The sequence below is a fragment of the Impatiens glandulifera genome, chromosome 2, assembly GCF_907164915.1.
Source record: "Impatiens glandulifera chromosome 2, dImpGla2.1, whole genome shotgun sequence".
In the NCBI taxonomy this organism is placed as follows: domain Eukaryota; kingdom Viridiplantae; phylum Streptophyta; class Magnoliopsida; order Ericales; family Balsaminaceae; genus Impatiens; species Impatiens glandulifera.
Window position 1 is genome coordinate 26,844,348 of NC_061863.1, and position 8,212 is coordinate 26,852,559.

The window sequence follows — 8,212 nt, forward strand, 5'->3', positions numbered from 1 at the left end:
AAGCTCATAATAGAATCTATGAGTTATCATGTTTTAAATAACACTACATTGTTATATGAGACAAAATGTACCATAGATGAATGTCCATGAAAAATCCAAGTTGTATGAAAGAATCGATATGGTTGCTCAAATCACTAAGCTTCAACATATCTCTTATTTTTTAGAGCAATCAAACGAGGTCAAATCATAGCTCAAAACTAATTTGAAGTACTATAAAGTAAATACTAAAAATACTTTAAGTACTGAATATTGTTGATCTTATACATATTTTACGATATTATTCACTATTTAAATTTTACATATTTAAGTAATAGAGGGTGGCAAAACAAAATTCATTATTAAATAAATATGTACTCTCATTCTAAATTTCTAAGTGCTTTTGATGTATTTTAATTAATCCAATTACGAATGTTTCAATTCACCCAAAATTCTACATGTATGGTGGGATTTTAAACTAATTGTTGATGGGTAACAAAATGCTCGACCACAACGACAACAACAAGTTATTAGATAGTATATTTTTTAAAAGGTATAACGGAATATTAATTACAATGCAATTGGATTCCAATAACAATCCATAAAAACTTTCTTTTGTTTTAGTTACTGAAAAATCATTGTACAATAGAATATAAAGACTACTTTGGATATCCGATCTACTTTGGATATCCGATCTGAATTTGATTTTGAAATCAAATGATTATAAAAAAAATGACAACGGATTAAGTATGTAGCACGCAAACACACTTAACCAGGCACAGAATTTGTTGACGGGCTCCGGGCTCGAATCCAAGAACTTAGGGTTATAGCATTCACCTCTTATTGCCGCTAAGTTAGAAGAAGGGATGAATTAGTGATTGATTCTTGATTTATGGCATGTTTAATATTTTATATTAAAGTAATTAAATGACCTGAGAATTAGTAATCATTTTTGGAACTAGATATGAAATGGTCTTCAAATCATAAAAAAAAATAGTATTCTTCTATTGGTCCTGAGAATTAAAAATAATAAATTGTTGCCAATAATTTAGAAAAAATAATATTAATTATAACTTTAACAAAATTAAAATATATAATAAATTAAATATATAATTATAATATCTACTATATACAAATATTCTCCAAACCTTCCTTATTCAAATCCGGTTCTGCCTATCTCGTGTGTGTTGCTTCAACCTGAAACAAATCACTTCCGCACTTGAACTCGGTTCAAGGGTTTGTGACAGTTTGTGTAGTATTGAAACCCCGGTATTAATCTCTAACCGGATTAATCACCACCTTTGAGTGAGACGCGCTGACCGGCCAGACCCCGGTTCCCCAGCCGCGACCTAGATCCTAACAATTGGTATCAGAGCAGTTAGTTTCAATACTCAAGCAAGCATTTCGTTTGATAGGCCTCCAATGCTAGAAGGTGACGACTTTGCCAACTGGAAGGCACGCATGCACCTGCATTTAATCACCATGGATGACGAGATGCAGTTCATTCTGTCTGAAGGACAGATAAAGATTGATAAAGACAGAAAGGAATGGACAACTGAAGACAGGAGAAGAAACAATATGGACAACCATGCCAGAAACCGCATCTCCAACGGTTTGGACAGGAATACGTTTTGCAAGGTCCGATATTATAAAACCGCAAAGGAAATATGGGAAGCGGTGATTCAGATTCATGAGGGAAATGAAAGGACCAAGGAAAACAAGATAATGGTGGCTACCCAGAAGTTTGAAACATCAAGATGAGACCGGGAGAAACAATGAGAGAATACAGTGATCGGTTCACAAGTGTGATAGACGAGCTAGCAACTCTTGGCAAGAAGTATGACAACAAGGAGGTCATCATGAAAGCGCTAAGATCTCTTCCAAGTGCATGGGACATAAAGACAATGGTGATGGGGGAATCAAACTGCCTAAGCAAGATAAAGCTACATGATGTATTCGAAGATCTTAAGGTATATGAGTTTGAAATGAGATCTAGGACTGAAGAAGAAGTTTCAGCTTCAACCTCAACCAGAGCATTGGTCACATCCACAGAACCGGTTGCTCATGCACCTATCAGAACCGCTGAACAGTTCACCGAGGATGCCATGGCAATGTTTGCACAGAAATTTAGCAGATTCATGAAGAGAAGCCAACCGACAAACAACAACTATAACTACGGTGATAAATCTAACGTTATATGTTATAACTGCAATTGTTTGGGACACTTCAAGTGGGAATGCAGAAAACCGAGGAGAGATGACCAGAAACCGGACGATCAGAATCACTGAAATAACTATCAACAAACCGGTGAAGGAAGTGAAGTTCAGAAAGCACTGATAGCCGACGATGGAGGAAGCTTATGGGCTCACAGTGACAGTGATGATGAACTCACATGCCTCATGGCAAATGAGGAACAAGTATTTGACTCTCCCTGTGATGAATTTACTAAAGATGAGTTATTTAATGCACTAAATGATATGGTAGCAGAGTATAAGAACCTATTAACATTAATACTTACACAACTCAACTTTAGAACCGACCCTATAGTACCTACCTTGACCGAACCAAAGATCACTCAACCTGATAGAATCCTGGAAACCGAGACAGCACCTGAACTATCCTCTGAGACCGAACATCTCAAGGAGTCAGTTCGAGAGCTGACCGAAGAGGAAGATGCCCGAATCCAGTATCGAATGGCCGCATGGAAAAGATCCAGTGAAATGGTGAACAGAATGTGTAGCTATAATAGACATCCTAAGTGTATGTTCGGTCTTGGATACAAGAACAACAGATCCAGCAACCGGAACCATTCCGACAAAATGAGGTTCACAAAGGATAACCTTCCCTTTGTAAGCTTTGTCAAAAGTTCCTTAACCGACGAAGAGGAACTAAGTGCCTCATATCCGAAAGACGAATTAACCTATGTAAGTCCAACTAACTCCGAAAAATGGCTTCACCCTGAGAAAAGAAAAGCCAACCGGCTCAAAGGTAAGAAAACCGAACCACATAGGTTAAACCAAAGACCATCTCCAAATAAGGCATTCTTAAAAAAGCAGAAAGACTCCAAACCGAGCGCAGGAAAACTAGTTAGAACCATAACCGGGAAGGTCGTTCGACTTATTAAAGTCTCGATACCTAAGGGACTAATCGCTTGTGGACCCAAGTAAATGTGGGTACCAAATAGTTGTAAATATGTATATTTTGCAGGATATGAAGAAACGGCTAGGAAACTCCGAATGGTACCTGGATAGCGGTTGCTCCAGACACATGACCGAGAACAACAATCTTCTAACCGACATCAAAATAGAAACTGGTGCATTAATCACCTTTGGTGACAACTCAAAAGGTAGAACTGTGGGCAAGGGTAAGATTGTCCATGGTAATTTAACAATTGATAATGTACTTCTAGTTGAAAACCTACACTTTAACCTGTTAAGCATTAGTCAAATGTGTGATGCTGGATACACTGTAGAATTCCTCAAACATGCATGCTTAGTTAAAAATTCTCAAGGTATCATACTGCTAACCGGAAATAGGTTAGGAAATATATACAAGGTAGATTGGAAGAATAAAGTAGAATACCCTGTTTGCATGGTGGCTAAAACCGATCAAACCTGGCGGTGGCATAAAAGGCTGAACCACTTAAACCTGAAAACTTTAAACTATATCCGCGGTAAAAAGCTAGTTGAAGGAATTCCTGATATAGTATTCAATAAGGATAAGGTCTGTTCAGCATGTCAAATGGGTAAACAAACTAAATCAACCTTTAAGAGTAAAGGACACATTCAATCTAACCGATGCTTAGATCTTCTTCACATGGACCTATTTGGACCAATTAGGGTCGTCAGCCTAGGAGGTATGCTTTACACTATGGTAGTTGTTGATGATTATTCTATGTATACATGGGTAATATTCTTGGCATCCAAACGTGAAACCGCATCAAATTTGATTACACTGCTTAAACGTTTGCAAAATGAAAAATCAACACGTATTAATAGCATTAGGAGTGATAAAGGAACCGAATTTACAAATAGTACTCTAAATGCATTTCTTGATGAATCCGGTATTAGACACGAGTTGTCTAGTGCTAGGACTCCTCAACAGAACGGCCTGGCTGAGAGAAGAAACCGAACTATCAAGGAAGTCGCACGGTCCATGATAGCCGATTCGGGTATTGCCCAGAAATTCTAGGCTGAGACTATCAATACCGCCTGTCACACACAAAACCGGTCTCTGATCAATAAATTTCACAACAAGACACCATATGAAGTATACTTTGATAGGGTTCCTAACCTTAAGTATCTTAAGATTTTCGGTTGTAAATGTTACATTCACATAAATGGCAAAACCTACCTATCTGCTTTTGATGCAAAATCCGATATTGGGATCATGTTAGGTTACTCATCAGTCAGTAAAGCTTATAGAGTGTATAACACTAGAACATTAACCGTGGAGGAATCACTTCATGTTGTTTTTGATGAATCGGTTGAAAGCAACATTGCATCATGCTTTGATCTACACAACAGATTGGAAAACAACAATATCCATTCTGATAGTGAAGATGAGATTCCGGTTTTCAGACGGTTTGTCCATGACCAAATGGGTAATGATGAAACTCAGCCGGATCAAGCTGTCACACGGCAGGAATCTGACACTTCGGTTTAAACCGAGGAAATCAGTCGGTCTGACACTCCTGTTCAGCCTACCGATACGTCTAGCCTTGATCAAGTAAACGGTGATTTGGTAGACACTCCTGAACCGAACCTCAAAAGAAACACAAATCATCCTCCTGAGATAATTATAGGTGACCCTTCAGAACCCGTTCGAACTAGGCGACAAATACTGGAGGAATATTTCAATTCCGATTTTATATCCCAGATTGAGCCGAGAAGAGTGGATGAAGCATTGTCAGATCCGGATTGGATCTTGGGAATGCAAGAAGAGTTAAACCAGTTTGAGAGTAATAAGGTCTAGTACCTAGTCCCTAGACCGAAAGATCAACCGGTCATAGGAACAAGATGGGTATTTAGAAACAAACTCAATGAAGACGGTTTGGTCACGAGGAACAAAGCCAGATTAGTGGCACAAGGATACAAACTAGAAGAAGGCATTGATTTTGAAGAATTATTTGCCCCTGTAGCTAGGATTCAAGCCATTAGGATTTTTCTGGCCTTTGCTGCATTCAAAAATTTTAAGGTTTTTCAAATGGATGTCAAAAATGCATTTTTGAATGGTAAGCTACGTGAAGAAGTATATGTTGAACAACCACCCGGTTTCAAAAATGCTTACCTACCTAATCATGTATACCGGTTAAACAAAGCATTGTATGGTCTAAAACAAGCTCCTAGAGCTTGGTATGATACACTAACCGCATTTTTGTTAAAACATGATTTCACCATCGGTTCGGTGGACAAAACACTATTTAAATTTGAGAAAAAGGAACATATCCTACTTGTTCAAATATATGTAGATGATATCATCTTCGGTTCAACCGATCCTAAGCTATGTGATAAATTCTCAACCTTGATGACTAACAAATTTGAAATGAGAATGATGGGAGAATTAAGCTTCTTCCTAGGTCTTCAGGTTAAGCAACTAGAAGGAGAAATCTTCATCAGTCAACCCAAATATACAAAGGAACTTCTAAAGAAATTTGGGATGGATACATGCTCCTCAGTCTCTACCCTAATGAGTTCATCGGTCAAATTGGACAAGGATGATGACGGTCAGGCAGTAGACCTGACAGCTTATCGAGGAATCATCGGCTCTCTACTATACCTGACAGCAAGTAGACCGGATATACTATTTGCGGTCGCTGTGTGGAAGATTCCAGGCTAATCCAAAACAGTCTCACTACACAGCCGCAAAGCGAATCTTGAAATACCTAAAGGCAAACCTCTGAAGTCGGTTTGTGGTATCCAAAAGACTCATCTTTTAATCTCACAAGTTACTCAGATGCAGATTATGCAGGCTGTAAGGTTGACAGAAAAAGCACCAGCGGAACATGTCAATTCCTAGGTGATCGGCTTGTTTCATGGCATAGCAAGAAACAAACATCAGTTGCCACGTCAACCGCAGAAGCTGAATACCTTGCAGCCAGAAGTTGCTGTTCACAACTTCTGTGGATCCAACAACAACTGAAGGATTTCGGTTTCACAGCAGATGAGTCTCCAATATTTTGTGACAACACAAGTGCCATAGCAATCACTTACAATCCGGTTCTACACTCTAGAACCAAGCACATTGACATAAGGCATCACTTCATCCGGGAACATGTCATGTTGAAGCACATCCGGCTGGAATACGTATCAATAGAACAACAAGTAGCCGATATCTTCACAAAGCCCCTACAGGAAGCTAAGTTTTCTCACTTCAGACTCATACTTGGCTTAACCAATATCAATCAGCTTATTTCTAAAAATGTCTAAAGCGAAAACCTGTTCGGACAGACAAACCCGGTAGTTCCTCCTAAATTGTCGGATTCCAAATTCACCAAGGTACCTATTGAAGAACCGCTTTGTCTAACAGTTGGAGTAAACCGACCGGTTACTTAGTGCATGCACCAAATAACTGCATCGGAACGAATGACTAAAAACCGACCGGTTTGGAAATAGTTTACTTCGGATTATTTGGCCTCCGAACAAAAATGGAATAATTATCTGTGTTTAGGTTTATCTGTTCTGAAAAACTACCCTTTCAAAGAAAAATGGTCATACCTCAAAAGACGTGAAGATATGATATCTTTCATAGTCCAGGCCTATGACCTACATCCTAGGTTGTAGACATGCTTATTTCATGCAATTTGTTATATCCTATGGTCAATAGAATACATCAATTTTCACCCACTAGATAATACTATCATCCCTCCACTAATATATAACTTAGGCAAACATCAGACAAAATATTCACAAGTATCAACCTATCCTCTTACTAAGACAAAATGTCTCAGTTTCCAAACATCCTTCAAGTGGATTTCGATTCAGCTCAAGGCACTGAGCACTATGAAATCTTCAAGATGATTAAGTCACTTGAAGACACCGGTCTCAAACATTTTCTAGATGACAATTATGTCATCTTCCCAGAAACAGTCCTGGAATTTTTCTACAATGCCAGGGTTTTCTGAGGTACCCCTCACTTCGACACCCACATTCAATCCAAAGTGGGAGGGACCGTGTTTGATTTCACAGAAAGTGACTTCACCAGATGCTTCGATCTTCCAAAGCAAGGGCTCACCGAACATATTCGACGCCTCCAAGAAAGGCATATTCCAGGGACACCGGATTCCTCTCTTGAGCTCCTGGTGTTGAACTTGCTAGCGGTCAAAGAAAAGGACCTGACAGAGGATGTGGCACGGCTTGAAGCGGAGCCCGAGCACCAGGAAACATCTAACTTATCCAGATCCCCTCCTAAGGATGTTGGCGGTCAGAATCCGACTGATAATGAGCAATCCTCTCCTCCACCGGAACAGGATATCATCATAATCGAACCCAAGACGGGCACACCGATCACAGAACAGCGAGTCTCTGTTCAAACCGGGGATTCGGTAGCGGCCATAACGGAAGAGATGGTAAAGGCCCTCATCGAAGAATTTGTCAATGACGCCATTCGGCCGTGGCAAAAGAAAATCAAAGAAACCGCTTCCAAATCCATTGAGATGATTGAGTCGACAAACAAGGAGCTCAAGTCCGCGGTCGACCGGATCACGTCCGTTGAAGGAAATTACGGCAATACGGATCAGTTGTACGGCGGTAATCTTGATAGAACCAAGGCATTGGAGGATATAACTCCGAAGCGGGTGACCGACATCGCTTCCGTCAGCTAGAAGGTTGCTATGATGGAACAATCTCAAGAAACAATCCATCAAAGGCTGAAGAAGGTTGTTGAGGACTTGGCTCAATCCGGTGCTCAAGCCGGATCTGATCGTCAAAGGGTAATAATGCTTGAAGAAAGACATGCCAAGCTCGAAGCCGATCTCAAAGCGGTCACCGAACAGGTGGCGGAGTTAATAGAGGCTAACCTGGCTGCCGATAAGGCACTTGAGGAGGCGAATGCTCTCGCGGCTCAGAAGCTCCAAGATGCCCTGGACGAGCAGGCCCGGATTCAGAAGGAAACGGTAGCGGCAGATGCGAACCTGGCCGGACATATGCAAAATATAGAGAACAATGCACCGGCCATAGCAGCGGCCATAGAAGCTCAACAAGCCAAAGATGCTACCCGACTAATGGTCCAACAGGAA